Source organism: Lactuca saligna, chromosome 1 (genome assembly GCF_052625555.1).
Source record: "Lactuca saligna cultivar CGN05327 chromosome 1, ASM5262555v1, whole genome shotgun sequence".
Lineage (NCBI taxonomy): Eukaryota > Viridiplantae > Streptophyta > Magnoliopsida > Asterales > Asteraceae > Lactuca > Lactuca saligna.
In genome coordinates this window covers 54,874,713-54,891,119 of record NC_136417.1, presented here as the reverse complement: position 1 = coordinate 54,891,119, position 16,407 = coordinate 54,874,713, and positions in this window count along the sequence as shown.

The window sequence follows — 16,407 nt, the reverse complement described above, 5'->3', positions numbered from 1 at the left end:
CGGTTTAACGTAAACTACGACTTCTGTTTATATAGCTAAGGCTAAAGTATTTTATCCAAAACTCACTTTTTACGATTCCCGGTGTCATGCCGGTTTTGCCGTAAAACTTCGACGGGTCATAATTTCTTCATTATTACTCGGATTTCAGCATTCTTTATATGTACGGAACCCTTGTGAAATATACTATAACTTGGTTAAGATTATTTATTATAAATATTCTTCTATTAAAAAGATATTTTTGACACTTGTTGTCTTTAAATTGACTATCCCGAATCTGCGGGCATTACAACTATCTCCCCGTAGGATGATTACAACCCATAATCAATAACGAAACATGGCTTATATAATGATTCCACATGTTATCTCTTCATCCTAGGTGATAATAGTAACTTGTATGTTCCTTCGAATTAATATCTAACTCTTGGACTTGTTTAAGTGTAGGCGGTAATCGATCTTGAACCCGCTCTCTATCTCATGTTAAACTTTCAATCATGAACTTCAAGTCACAATCTCAGTCTTTATTGGAGACTCCTTCTTCTTCTTCTTAACAAACATGAGATAATTTCTTTGATTACCACAATGGAACGATGGGTTACAATCTAATGACCTCTCATCGTATGATGCAACACTTAGACTTAGATCTTTTAGAGTCAAATTCCAAAATAAACTACACCTTCCTTCATGTTCTAATATGATATAATCACATTCTAGAATGTAGCACTTCTAGCTACAAGCTTCTTACTTTAACGGTGGTTCACGATACTTCTATTGATCGTATTGATTTCACTTAAACCTTCTGTTTTAAGTCATATGCTACATCGATCATGGTTCTATAAACCATGTAACATATTTGTCTTATTCAGACTCGATTTTATATGACCGCTAGGGTCGAAATGACAATTGTCTTCTTAGTCATTACTGAAACAATAGTAACAACACACATGAACAAAACGAAATCAATTGCTAGCTTCTTCATAACCTTGTGACTTTACCTTATCAATGTGCGAGTCCTATGCCTCCGGTAGTATAGGCCTCTACTACCATTCACACACCTACTCATACTCATCCCAAGTATTACCTTGCAGTTTTCCATGTCACCATAAAAGAATTTCACATAATCATTGAACACATCAGATAACAACATCAAGGTTTTATGTTATTTCTTGAAATGGTTACATAGATGTTCAAGTTTTAACCTACATTATGCCTATAATAGGCTACACCACGTGATACTATCCACGTGGTTACTTCATAGATCCTTATTCCTAATCCCTTGCATTGCCACCTACTTTGTCAAGGATCATTTTGGAATCCTCATGCCTTTAGCTTTAACGGCACATTCTTTCTTGCTGCTCCATTCTTCTTTTGGCAGTCCCTTGAAATGTACCCTTCTTCATTAGATCCGTAGCACACCCTCTTGTTTGATGCGCACTCGCTGGCGTAATGCCCTGTCTTTCCACATTTGTAGCAAGTTATTGCCTCTCTACATTTCCTGAAGTGTTTCTTTTTACACTTTTCGCACAACTTAGCTTCATTCCTTCCTCCTCCAAACTTCCTTGAACCAAACTTGGTCTTCTTGTTGAACATTGCAGATCCTTCTAACTTCCTCTTTTCACCAACCTCAACCTTGTTGGCGGCTCTTCCCTTGATCATCTCCTCAACAAACTTGGCATCCCAGATAGTTTCCTCTAGGGTAGGTGCCTAATGTAATGGCACTACGTACTCCCATGGAAGTCCCTTTGCATACTTTTTGATTTCGTCAGCTCGTCCTGGACAATACGGAAGGAAAACTCCATTTTTTTTTCGTGAAGTTATTGGTGTATTCTTCGATGGACATGCTTCCCTTCTTCAGTGTCAGGAATTGGTTCTCTAGATCTAGTAGATTTTGGGATGAGCAGTACTTGCGCTTGAAATGTACTAAAAACTATACCCAAGTTAGTTACAAGGTCTCATTGGGACTTAAAGTCTTCCCCAGAGTGTTCCACCAACGAACAATGCCACCTCTGAACTGACGAACTACAAATGTGGTTTGTTTGTTGCATTCGCAAGCAAATTTTATGAAGGCCAACTCCATCTCTAAGATCCAGTCCATAACTCCATTCAGATCTTCTTTCCTAGTGAAAGTCGATGGCTGGCAAGTTGTGAACTCCTTATACTTGCAGTCGTTCCTCTTGACTCCGTCGTCTTGGTTGTTACTACTAACAACTGGCGGTTCAGCTTGACCAACAGTCCTACTATAGCTCCCTTCCTCCAAATGCCCATCATTCAATTCAGGTTGTTCAACAGGAATTTTAGGTTCATCCCTATTAAACAACATTTTCCAATCTCCTCTGTTTGTTCTGCCATCATAGCCCGAATCATTACTTGGAATCCTGCCATTGTGATTGGCTCGGGTGCAGTTGCTATCTCCAGCACAAGCTCAATCACTTGTGGCTCAGGCCAATGGTTTCCATTAGCATTTCCTAATCTGCTTCGAGTTCTTACCATGTCTGTCTATACACCAATTTAAACATTCAGTGTGTAGTGACAAAAATTTATCTAGGGAAACTTTATTTATGGTTGACGTATAAATCTTCTTATCACCCCAAAAAGTTATATGCCAGTTCTAATACCGTAATCAAACGTTTAGAAATCTAAACACATGAAATTTCCAGATCTGGTCGACAACAGACTATAGATCCGATCAGATGATAGCATCATAAAGCATCACAAATCATTTAGCACATAATATCATATTAGGCATTTTCCCTAAATAAGCTAGTGCTCGTGTCTATACATGTGTACCTAAAATATAATTGACACACTCCTCACGATCATCTCATAGTATTCTAAGATTAAGTCTAGAAAATATCTTTATTCCTAGTTGGCTTAAACTAATGCTCTAATAACAACTATGACATCCCCATTTTCATGGCCAAATATACCGATTTGTTTATGCTTTATTTTAAAATCAGAGTAACCTTTTAAAGAAAAGTGTTGTGAATTTTCTTCCCAGAAAAACATGATAAATATGTTATCAAAGTATTTCCTAAGAAACGTATTTTATTCATTTTAAAACTTTTGGATGTCATCGTCAATACAGAAACATAAGCATAAACAGACGTTACATTCATTTATGCAAGTGATCTACATCTACTTAATCTCTCGGAGTAATGTAGCTTCATATCGACACTTGTGATACAAATACACTGTGTGGGTCAGGTTTGGAAACTTGGTGAGTACATAGGGTTTTCAACCCATAATAATATAGTTATTATGTTTCATCATCAAACAATTACCCATTACCCATCCCCATTATCTTTTTATTCTTAAGTATCTTCTCTATGAATCATCTACCCCTCATTATATATTCCTAATGATTGACCTAAGGAATAGTCATGAAGTCCATCGTCACCAGGGTTTATATAACATGCACTAAGTCCATAGTCGCCAAGGTTTATATAACAGGAAGTAAGTCCATAGTCTCCATGGTTTATCTCGCTTACTGAAAGTATTATTTTCGAGAGTCCACTCGCAATACATGTCAATGGGTTTTTGAGTAAACCGAGTGAACGTATCATTCACAACACGTACAGGGTGTGAGCTTGCTAGTGTTTCATCGGGCCGTCTAGAATAGTCTGTGGTTATCATCCATACTCTGTTAGATGACGGGGCCAACGCTTGGGTTAACGATTCTCTCATTTTTAACCTCTCGCCATCATCTGATGATCTATTTCACCTTTCATTTCATCATCCAACTCATCTTTCATCTACCCACCTTTACCCATTGTAATTTATAGGTATAAAATACATATAGAGTTTAAATCATTTAAAACATGGATAATAGTGTTCATCCAACATAGATAACAAGTATACAGATAATATGCATACATAACACGTAATTTATATAAAATACTTCATATCTATGTGTAAGATGAAAGTAACTATGCATTCACCTGTTAAGGTGGTGATTCAGAACTCAGACAATGCTTTGCTGAATTTATTTCCCTTCGACAAACCTAGTATCATTACCACTAGATTTTATTCTAATATTCACTGCGACTGATTATTAGTCTGGATTCATCTTTAACTCAGAGTCTACTTCATGATCTATCAAGTAAGGAACAACCAGGTAGGATCATATCAGAGGTAGGGTCCATTTGGTATACAAAGTATACTGTTTGGAAATCCCACTTTAAACACCTCACTAAATCACAGTATAAACATCATCCCCGTAAGTAGATCAATCAGTATAACGACTTAGAATCACTGATAAATCTTTTTTTATAGGTTCATAATAACGATAATGAACTTAAACATAAGTTATATTTAAATTAGGGTAAGATAACTCACTTACTAGGAGGGTATGGTTAGGAACCGAGGTCTACAGGGGCAGAACTTCCGAGCCAAAAGCTCTTCTTCTCAGAGCCTTCTAGCGCTCCGGGACTCTCTTCTAACACCTTGGAAGTGCTAGGGAAAAACCTCGAGGGTTTGGGGGTGTTTGGGAGAGAGTTGGAGTGAATTGGTGTGGAAAAATGATAAGAAACAAGATCTATTTATAGCCTGGGCAGAGGGTTGAACGCAGTGCATTGAAGAGATGAACGCAACACATTCCCTAGCTGAACGCAGGGTGTTCGTTTCCACGTGTCGCCATCTTGTTCCAAGTTGTGGGGAAAAAGGTGTGTCCCAGATTGTGTCACGTGTCACTCGCACATTACCCCAAAACTCATTATCTTCTAAAATTCGTAACTTTTTCATGCGAGCTCCTTTTTTTTATGTTCTTGATATCCACGCATAGGCGGCAACTTGATCTACAAGTTTCATTTAGACTTTGTGGCTAATTTTGAGTTTATTTTTTTAAGCTTTATTTTAACAGATTTAGACAGATAAAGTCCGTTAAAAATTCATATTTTTGTCATCTGACGTCCGTTTTCATCTATCTTTTTATCGTTGATCTCCTATTAATGAGATATTAAATTCTCATTTAGGTTGCGTCGGCTATAAATCGGTCGATATAAAATTCAAATTCCAGGCTGTGCACTGTTATGCTAAATCTTAGAAAGACCATAACTTTCTCATACGAAGTCATATTTTTGAAATTATTTTTATGCACACTCTCGGTTTAACGTATACTATGACTTTCTTTCATATATCTAAGGCTAAAAAGTATTGTATCGAAACTTTTTACAATTCCCGGTGTCGTGCCGATTTTGCTGTAAAGCTTCGATGGGTCATAATTTCTTTATTATAACTCAGATTTCAGCGTTCTTTATATGTATGGAACCGTTTTGAAAGATACTATAACTTGGTGAAGATTATTTATTCTAAATAATCTTCTATTAAAAAGTCATTTTTGACGCTTATTGTCTCTAAATTGACTAGCCCGAATCTGTGGGAGTTAGATATATGTATATTTTTCTTCAAGATCCATTTTCAACCTACAGTCTTTCGACTAGGTGCTTGATCAATTGAGTTCCACATTTGGTTATCATACATGGATTGGATCTTGCTATCCGTTTTCATTTTATATTTAGCATCCTTAAGGCCTAGCATCGCTTTCTTGTAGTTAGCCGGCTTGTTAAAATTTATCAATGTGCTATCACTGATAAATGTATCCCCATCTACCTTTATATGGAAACCATAGATCTCAGGTGGTGCACTAACTCTACTAGACCGACGAAGAGGTAATGAATTGTCCATGGGCTCAATAGGTGATATGACCTTGTTTAATTATATATTTTAGGTCATTATCTTAGTATATTTGATTGAAAATGTTATATTTTAAGATATGTGATACTTAATATGCTTGAAAATGTTCAATTACAATTAAAATGGGAGGTAGGATGCAAAAGGAAGAGAACAGAGCTAACAAAGACGCAAAATGGAAGTTGTTGGTAGCTCGATCCCTCGTCAGTATTTTGATCATATCTCATGACTCATAACTCTGATCGAAAAGATTCAAAATGTTCTAAAAACTAAACAAAATTTCTAATAACTTTCATATTTGTGAAAAAGTCTGATTCCTAGTACCCACGTTGTGTCGTGGAAAAGCCTTCTCTATGGCGTGTCATATCTAGTTTATGTATGGATGCGAAGGTACCATCTCCCACGGCGTGGCAAGTTGTTGTCAATAGCTTGGAGTTAGAAAATCTAGAAAAACACAATATTTACAACCCTAATTGGTGTGCAGCCTTGAAGGGGGGGGGGGGGGCTATAGAGGTCACTTTTACTTTGTTTTGAATTCCAAAAAGGGCCGATTTTGAAGCTAGATTTAAACTAGAGGAAGGATTTGAAGATTGAAATGCTAATACATCGAGATTTCAGTTCAAGTTTGCTTGATGACCGTGTCTTGCAATATTTTGTTGTTGTTTTGCTGCTATAGTTTACTAAATATACCTTGTTTATATGCTTTGATTTTGTTGTTTAAGAATTAATTGAGTTTGGTTTTTAATTTTCTTTGATAGATTAACAACCTAATATGTTAATGTTCTGATTTTATCTCTCATATGCAAGTTATGTGTAGTTAGATGACCATTCTAATTGCATAAACTTGATATTTAGTTGTTTATGATCATTGAATAATTAGATCTATTAATTGAACAAATCATAGGGTTAGGCTATATTAATTAGTAATTTTGATTATGTTAGAGAGCATTAGTTATCCACATGTGCTTGTATTGTTTGTTTTGATCATAGATAGGTAATTATAAGAAATTATCATTCATAGTCCAAATAATCCTTAAAATCAATTTAGTGTTCAACTTGTACTTTACCATTGTATAGTAGTTCATGAATTGGTAAACACGATGAGTCAGAACATGATAATTAGTAATATTACAATTTGGTAATCAACTCATTAATCCATTACACTTCTATTATATCAAACATAGAAACTTGGGGGATTTGTATTATAGTGGAAATACTTCTTATCTTTTGTTTTAACATACTTCTTTACTTTGTTTCATTAATAGAGCGTTAAAACGAGTTTAATTTAGTTTACACCAAAACCCCATATTTACTTTTCTATTGTTAATTCAATTAACATTTGAGTTATTTGATCTAAACCATTCCCGTTCCCTGTGTTCGATACCCTTTCTTACTTTAAACTATATTACTTCACGAGTAGGTACACTACCTATTTTTGTTTAATACTAGTTGATAATAAATAGGACTTCATAAATAAAATTAGTGCAAATAAAATACATCAATAGGTCCAACCACAGGTTGAGAGCTAGTTTCATAGAAGGTTCCTTCATTGGATGACTCTTGAATTTCTTCAAGATCAAGCGTACTCTCATTTTCCTCTTAGAAATGACTCTTGGACTCCCCTTCGAGCTATAATTGCCACATTGTCACTAGGTCTGTAGAACAAGTATCCAAAGGACTTTTGTAGGTAGCCAACAAAAATACATCTCTCGGTTCTAGGTTCAAGTTTGTCTTAGGTCTCGCACCTAGCAAGAACCTCACAACACTAGACCTTGATATGAGTGAGTGAGGGAGATTTCCTTATCCACATCTCAGGAGGTGTTTTGGCAACCTTCTTGGCAGGAACAAGATTTAAAATATGGGTTGCAGTTTCTAAAGCATATTCCTATAATGATATATGGGGTGAAGCCCGACTCATCGTAGAACAAACCGTGTCTATCAAGGTTCGATTCTCACATCTACACCATTAAGTTATGGTGTCCTAGGAGGTGTCAATTGTGAAACAATTCCATATTCCTTTAGATAGTCGTTATACTCGATACTAAGATACTCTCCACCTCTCTCAGATCAAAGCATCTTTATCTTCTTATCTAACTAATTCTCTACGTAGTACTTAAACTCTTTGAACTTTTCAAAAGATTTTATTTATGTTGGATTAAGTAGATATATATCCATACCTACGATAATGGAAATTAAATGATACATAGTAGCAATTAGCATCCCTTGTGGTAGATATGAAAGGACTACATACATCAGTATGGATGAGGTCCAACAAATCTTCACCTCTTTCACAAGTACCAGTGATAGGTGATTTAGTCATGTTACCCAACAAACAAGACTCACATTCCTCGTCTGATGTGCGGTCAAGTTATGCTAACATTCCATCCTTTTGGATTTGGGTGATGCATTTCTTGTTGATGTGCCCAAGATCACAATGTCATAAGCGAGCTTTACAAAAAAAATTAGAAGAATAAATGTTATAAACATTTTTGCCAAATTCATTTACACAAACAATAGTTTCACACACTCCATCACAATGATAATCTTTGAAAATAAATACCCCATTACAATAAATATTAATTGTACCATCATTATTATTAAAGCCATAATAAAATCTTTGTCTAAATAAAGCATGAAAAGAAATTATGTTTCTGGCCATTTCTGGCGAATAGCAATAATTTTTTAAATCAACCCTAATGCTATCAACCATAAGCTCATAAGTCCTAATCCTAGTAAAAGCTGACCTTTAGTTATTCCCCATGATCAAGTTCAGGTTCCATGCTTCACCTCTTCACTTTCCTTTACTCCATGCAAATCAGAACAAATGTGGAAACCACATCCTGTGTCAAGGACCCAAGAATTTGAAATAAAAATGTTATTGATTTTCATAGAATATGTACCAAATTGTCTAGACACTTTGCCTTTAGCATCTTTCACATCTTTTATGTACCCAGGGCAGTTTCTTCCCCAATGGATACAATGGAATCACACGACCACCTTTTGTTTCGCAACATGATGCGTATCAAAGTTGGGCTTTCCCTTTGACCCATTGGACTTTTGGTAACGCCCGTTGATTCAGACTAGTCAATTTAGAGACAAAAAAATATAAAAAATGAGTTATTGATGGAATATTATTTAGAAGGAGTAATCTTAAATAAGTGGTATTATATGTTACAAGGGTTCCATACATATAAATAACGCCGAAATCCGAGTTATATTGAACAAGTTATGGCTCGCCGAAGTTTTACAGCAAAACCGACACGCCACCGGGAGACGTAAATAGTGAATTTACGATAGAGGACCTTTTGACCTTAGTGATCTAAACAAAAGTTTCAGTATAAGTTAAACCGAGATCGTACAAAAAAAAACGCCCAAATCTGACTTCATATAAGGAAGTTATGAATTTTCTAAGAATTGGCATAGTTGTGCACAGCCCGAAACTTGAATTTTAGATCGAGCAGTTTTTGGCCTACGCGACCTAAATGCGAGTTAAATATCTCATTAATAGGAAGTCAACGATAATAAGACAGACGAAAACGGTGTCCGTATGAAATAGTTACGAATTTTCCGCGATCATTTAACAGTATAATATCCTCATACTGTTAAATTTATGATCGGTCGAGATAGTCGATGAAGTCAAAATGAAAGTTGTAGCTCTTTTACCTACGCGTGAATATAAAGAACGTCAAAAACAGAGCTCGTATGCGAAAGCTACGGATTTTAGAAGTCGGAAGTATGTTGTGTGAAAATGGGTGACGTGGCACAATCTTGGCCATTGCTTTCTACCCAACTCTTGCCACCAAGTGGTGACATGTGACACCAAGTTTAGCCATATTTTACCCTATAAATACAACCTCTCCCACCTTCATTTTCTTCACACCTTTCCCATTCTTTCTTGTCTCTACACTCTCTAAACCTCCCAAAACCCCCTAGCACTAGAAGAAAGCCCCAGAGCACTCGACGGCTCCAAGAAGAAGAGCTTTCAGCTCGGAAGTTCTGTCCCTGCAGAGTCCAGCTTCTAGCCAAACCCCCTTGTAGGTGAGATACGCCTACGCTATTTTAAATATAGTTTTTTTTAATATAGTAATGTTATTAGGGCCTTATAGTAAATATTTGGGCTATTATTATGAGTTATATAAGTGTCGTTATAATATCTTTTTAACCAGTCGTGGTATGGAGAATCTGGGTTGGAGGGCTGCTTGGGTTGCCAGATTTCAGAAGTGCTATATGCCAAATTGATCCTACCCTCCGATGTTCCATGTCTGGCCCCTGTATGTACATAGTGGGTGAAAAGTATTGTGTTAACGCTTATATAATAGTAATCATAGTTAGACTATTAATTAGTCTCGTTGAGCATTAGACTAAACTCTAGTGGTAATGATACTAGGTTCAGTCAAAGGAGTTGTTCAAAGTAAATGAAGTGTCGTCCGAGTACCGAGTCACCACCTTTTTCAAGTGAGTGCATGGTCCCTTTTATCTTACACATAGATATGAAGTATTTTATATAAACTACGTGCTACGTGTGCATATTATCTGTATATTTGCTATCTATGATGGATCAACGATTGTATACAAGTTTTATATGATTTAAATTGTATATGTATTTATATCTACATAATATGTTGAGTAAAACATGGGTAGATGAAATATGAGTTGGATGATGAGTTGAGAAGTGATATAGACCATGAGGTAAGGGCGAGAGATAGACGATGTGAGAAGCCTTGTTCCCAAATGCTGGCCCCATCATCTAGCAGAGTATGGATGACAACCACAAACTATTCTAGACAGTCTAGTGGAACACTAGGAGGCTCTCAACATGTAGGTGTTGTGAACGATGTGTTCACCGGTGTACTCTAAAAACCCATTGACATGTATTGCTAGTGGACTCTCGAAAACGATGCTGTCAATAAACGAAATAACCCTACCAGCTGTGCCCAAAGGACAATACCGGCAGCTACGCCTCATAGAGAATGTCATAATTCTGGCAGCTGCACCTAAGTGATGGAACTAACAGCTGTGCTTGACAGTTGTGTCATTGACAAAGATGGACTTCATACCTATTCCTTAGGATAATCCTTAGGAATGAATGAATGAGAAATAGCTGATCCTTAGGGTAGATATTTAAGAGTAAAAAAGATAATGGGGATGGGTAATTGGATTAACTGTTTGATGATTAAACATAATAATTATATTATTGTGGGTTGAAAACCCTATGTACTCACTAGGTTTCCAACCTGACCCACTCAGTTTATTTATATCACAGGTGTTGATATGAAGTCACATTACACTAAGAGATTAAGGAGATATAAATCACTAGTGATAATGAATTTATTTATGCTTATTTTTCTGTAAATAAATATCCAACTGAGAGGTATAATCATATATGATTATACATGTTTATACATATATGCATAATCATAAATGATTATACATATACGTTTGTTCACAGATTGAGTATCACATATGGTTATGGTGGTTTGTGGCAGAGGAGGTGGTGGTGGCAGAGGTGGCGGTGGTATACGTGATAGAGGAGGCAGTAGTGGGGTCGGTTGGCGGTAGTGGTGGTGGTGATGACGGTTGTGGTGGTAGGGAAGGTGGTGAAGGAAAAAGGAACGGGTGGCGTGAAGAAACATTTATGATTATAAATCTCCCCTTGCGCCAATATGTCTGAACGCTAGAGCGGAAACTGAGAAATATGTGGCTGATGTTGAATCTCACAATCGCTATTTTTTTTGAAATCTCAATGAACCATATATATATATATATATATATATATATATATATATATATATATATATATATATACATATATATATATATATATATATATATATATAAGATGATGTTCAATAGAAAACCATAATTAACAAAGACCCAATGAACCAATCATGAGCGTCAGAAATCATAATGATCAACGGTTAAGGAAATAGATATACACTTGTACATTAGACGCATACACACGCGATTATACCAAAAAATTCACCCCCTTATAAAAAAAAACACTTTTTTTTTGTTTAAATTTTTTTGGGCCACATTTTTTATCGAAAAAAACCTTATATACCGTTGTTATCAATTTTTGTCCTCTTTCCATAGAGATCAATATTGAAATATAAAAAACGAATTTTTTTTTTCGAAAAAAAAACTCACTTTAGTTTGTTAGTTTTTCAATATTTAAGTTTATTTTTATCAATAAAAAAAATAATTATACCAAAAATATTAATTTTTTGTATTCTATTAATAAACATCAACACTGTCTATATTATAAAAAAACCTCAATCAGTATTGATTAACACTATGAATCTAAACTATAAATAGTTTAATTTTGTAACATTCACAATGTGAAAAAACTCGATTAGTTCAGATTCACATTGTGAATTTGACTTATTATTATGTATACTGTGAATCTAAGAATGTTCATTATGTGAATCTGAACTGAAATATCAATTTGTTTAGCATCTATATGAATCTATATTTAAAAAGTACCAAAAAGTATGAATTTTGGTATATTTATTATTTTTTTTTCAATAAAAAAATAAACCTACTTTTCAACAAACAAAGAAAATAAAGTGGGTTATTTGAAAAAAATATATCATTTTTATATATTAATATCGATCTCTATGGAAAGATGATAAAAAATCACGAATAATGGTATATTCGTTTCTTTTAATAAAAAACATGGCCTAAAAACATTAAATTAAAAACAAAGAAGTGTGCTTTGGTATAATTTGGTGTATATACGTCCATTGTAAAAGTCTACAACCATTCTTTTTGCCATTGATCGTTTTAAATTTCGCCGCTTTGGCGTGGTTCCCTTGTGATTTATATGTGAATCTCTTGTGATTTTGACGCTTTGACACTTTAAATCTGGTGCATGTGATTCATATGTGAATCACTTGTCATTTACATGTGAATCACTTGTGATTTATATGTGATTCACTTGTGATTTACATGTGAATCACTTGTGATTTATATGTGCTTCACTTGTGATTTATATGTGAATTACATTTGATTGAAATGTGAATCGCCTGTGATTAAAATGTGCAAAATGATAGGTAGATCAACAATATAATAAACTCACCTCAATGTATGCGGAATTTATGGCTCTTTGTGCTTCGTCTACAATAGAAACAAAACCAAATGTCTAATCCATCAACAAAATATATATATATATATATATATATATATATATATATATATATATATATATATATATATATATATATATATATATATATATATATATATATATATATATATAAAGCCAAGTACAACCACCTTTAACCCTCATTTAATCAACTAAATGTAACAAACAATTTAAATAAGACACTAGCATATGTGTGTATCAAACTCAAATGATAAATGCATAATACTAAAGTAATCTTACATGAACATAAGTAGAACCTAATAAATAAACATGATGAAGAATCTGAAATGAGTGTTCCTGATCCTCACTTTCACAATATTTATTTAGATCGAATGGAAAATTCATTTCAAGATTACCAGGTGTGGTTTGCATATTATGATGATGGCCTGCCACGATTATATGCATTGATTGAAATGAAAATGAATCTGAATTCAAAGAATTTCGGCCACAGAATGTTACATAAAACCTAGTTAAATCCACACATTGTTACAGAAACATTAGTTAAATCAACCAAATATGAAGAGTATCAGTTTAGATGAAAGAAGAGAGATAATTAATTCAATAAATGAATGGATTTCATACCTAATTAAAATCTGAATAATACAAGTAGGTAAGGATTAATGATACCTGATGATCGAAGTTGAGTGAATCGACGAAGCAACTTTGATTAGATAATTTAACCAATTCTATTCCAAATATACTGTAATCGGTAAGGAATGAGAGACATCAATTATGTTTTAGGTCAAATCAACGATTCAGGATTGTGGAGGAGCATATGCGGTGTTGGTAGTCTCTGGTGATTGAAGACGATTGTGAGAATGGCACGACGACTGAAGACAACCATTTCTATTCCAGATATATGATGGTAGATAACTAACCGAAGATATAACAAGCGTTTTAGGGAAAATCAACAACAATGATACAATTGGTGATTCACAGGAGTGTGGAGGAGCAAAGGTGGATGTGATACACTCCGACGATTGAAGACGACAATAAGAATGTGACGAGATTCGATGATTTCATCTCAAAATCTGGGATGAAGAGGTGAGATTCAGTGATTTCATCTCAAAATCTAGGATGAAGATGAACATGGGGGAAAGAGAAAGACGATGAGAGAGAGTTGTATTTTCAAAATTAATCTTGATTAATTATTCTGTATGTTAATTTTTATCCCTTAACTTCCCTTGTAATTTATTATAAAAAAATCAATGTTACCATTGAAATTTTAATTATTAGAAAATATGTCATGTTTGATTTAAGTCATTAAAAATTTTGATCTGACGTTTCAATTTTACTTCTCGGGTTTTTGTGAAACTTTAGGTTCACAAATGATCATTCATATATATATATATATATATATATATATATATATATATATATATATATATATATATATATATATATATATATATATATATATATATATATATAACCTTTTTTCATGCATGCATAGGTGTATATGTGGTCTAGATCAAATGTCAACTTCCCTTGGGGTTTTATCAATTGTAATTTGTACCTTTATCAAATTGTATTAAAAAAAACATATCAACTTCAAAAACAGTTTATGTCTATTATAATATGACATTATAAGGTACTTTAGATGGTCCCATAATCATCATGTATGTAATAAGATATGTTGGCCGTTGTGAACGATGGTATGCATTATTTGGCGCCAAAGAATATCAGGTTGGACGTCTTATTCAAGGTTAGCCGGTTTGGAAATTTTGGAACAGAAAATCTTTTAAGAAACAGAAAGATAAAAGTGATTACAATTTTTTTTGGGAGACAATTGTTTGATTCATAACTCATATCAAAATTTTATATTAACTATACAAATCAAGAATAGTGTTTAATCATCCCCCGATAATTTTAAAACTAAATGTTACGGATTTTGGTTCCGTCGCTTTCAAGAGTTTCAATTCGTCGTTTGATAGGGAGGGTTTCGATGACATGGTCAAAGATGCTTGAAATCAACAAATGGAGGGATTTTAAATTCATTAAATTTGAAAACAAGCTTAAGTATCTGAAGAGTACGCTTTAGGAGTGGCAAGTGGCAACGGTTGGGGACTCTAAAGAAAATGGGTGACAAAAGTGAGATTCAAAAAAAAAAAAAAAAAAAGCAAGATAGGTTTACTTGTCGTGTTCATTTAAAAGATTGTGTGACATTGAAAAAGAAGACGTGGTTGATGTAGCCCAAAAAGCCAAGGGTAAATGCCGATAGATGGCGACACAAATTCAAAGTTTTTTATGGTTTATTGAATCAGAATGGACATCGAGCATCCGAGGAGTAAAAGTCCGTGATGAATCGGTTGATGATTCGGGCATTGTGAAAAATCATTTCTTTGTGCCTTTAAAGAAAAGTTCATTATATTCTTTGGAGTTCGACTTTAAAATTGTAGCCGACAGTTTTGAGGCTATTCTGTTCCGCTAAGTGTATAGATAGAAAAAAAAAAAAATACCATTCAACAAGTTATTCCGGACTTTCAGTGGTGTTAAATGTTGGTGATTTTAATATCATCAGACTTTTTGTGTAATTTGAAATTATTACAATAGCTAAGGGGCTTATGACTTGTATTTTATATTATATGTTTGTTGTGTGCTGAGTGCACACATATATAAGATCGAGTTATAAATAGATACAACAAAATGGTGGTTGTCAAGAGAGTTGTTCTCCCTTGCAGGTTCCCAGGGGCAGCTCCCCTAGTGGGGTCCAAGAGGTAGAGCCCCTGACAATGGTCACTCTCCGAATTCTAATGGGAGATTATGGTAAAATCGGTAAATCTGGTCACTTTTGGAAACCATTGATTATGCCATTAATTGTGGGATTTACTTAACTAATTCAAAAGACGTAAATCATAATTGTCAAGTATAAATACGACTCTTCTATTTGAGCCACATATACCCTTCTCAACTTTTCTTCTTCTCTGACGAACTCAGAATTCTTATAGCAATTTGGTTTACAATTATGTGCCTACATTCGTAAGTTCTCATTTGGATTACCCTAAAGTGAATTTCTTATAACCTGAGAATATGGTAGAATATTAGTTCAAAAACTAAACCTACATGATCCATTGGGAATCCAGTTCTCTACCATAAACCCATCTAAACCCTAAAAATAAATCACCGAGTCAATCTAGGTTCACATTTTCATTTATGAAGAAGTATTGGGAGTTAATTCAACAAAATGTTATAGAGTAATTGCTTGAGTTTTATAACTCACTTTCATTCCACGAGTTTGTATTACGTCATCCATTACATTGATTCCTAAAGTTTTGATCCAATGTTAGTGAAGGATTATAGACCGATTAGTTTGATTGGTGGTTAGTACAATATTATTGTTAAATTTTTAGCAAATAGATTAGCTTCATTGTTAGCAGTCTCACTAGTTATAAACAATCGACGTTTGTGAAAAAGTGGAAACTTTTAAATGGTATATTAATGGAAAATGAGATGTTGGATTGGTATAAAAAGAAAAAGTGAATGTGTATGATTTTTAAGATTGATTTTAAACAACAATATGACTCCCTCTCATGGGAGTACTTGGAGTCGATCATGGGATTTTAGGGTTTGGGGAAAAG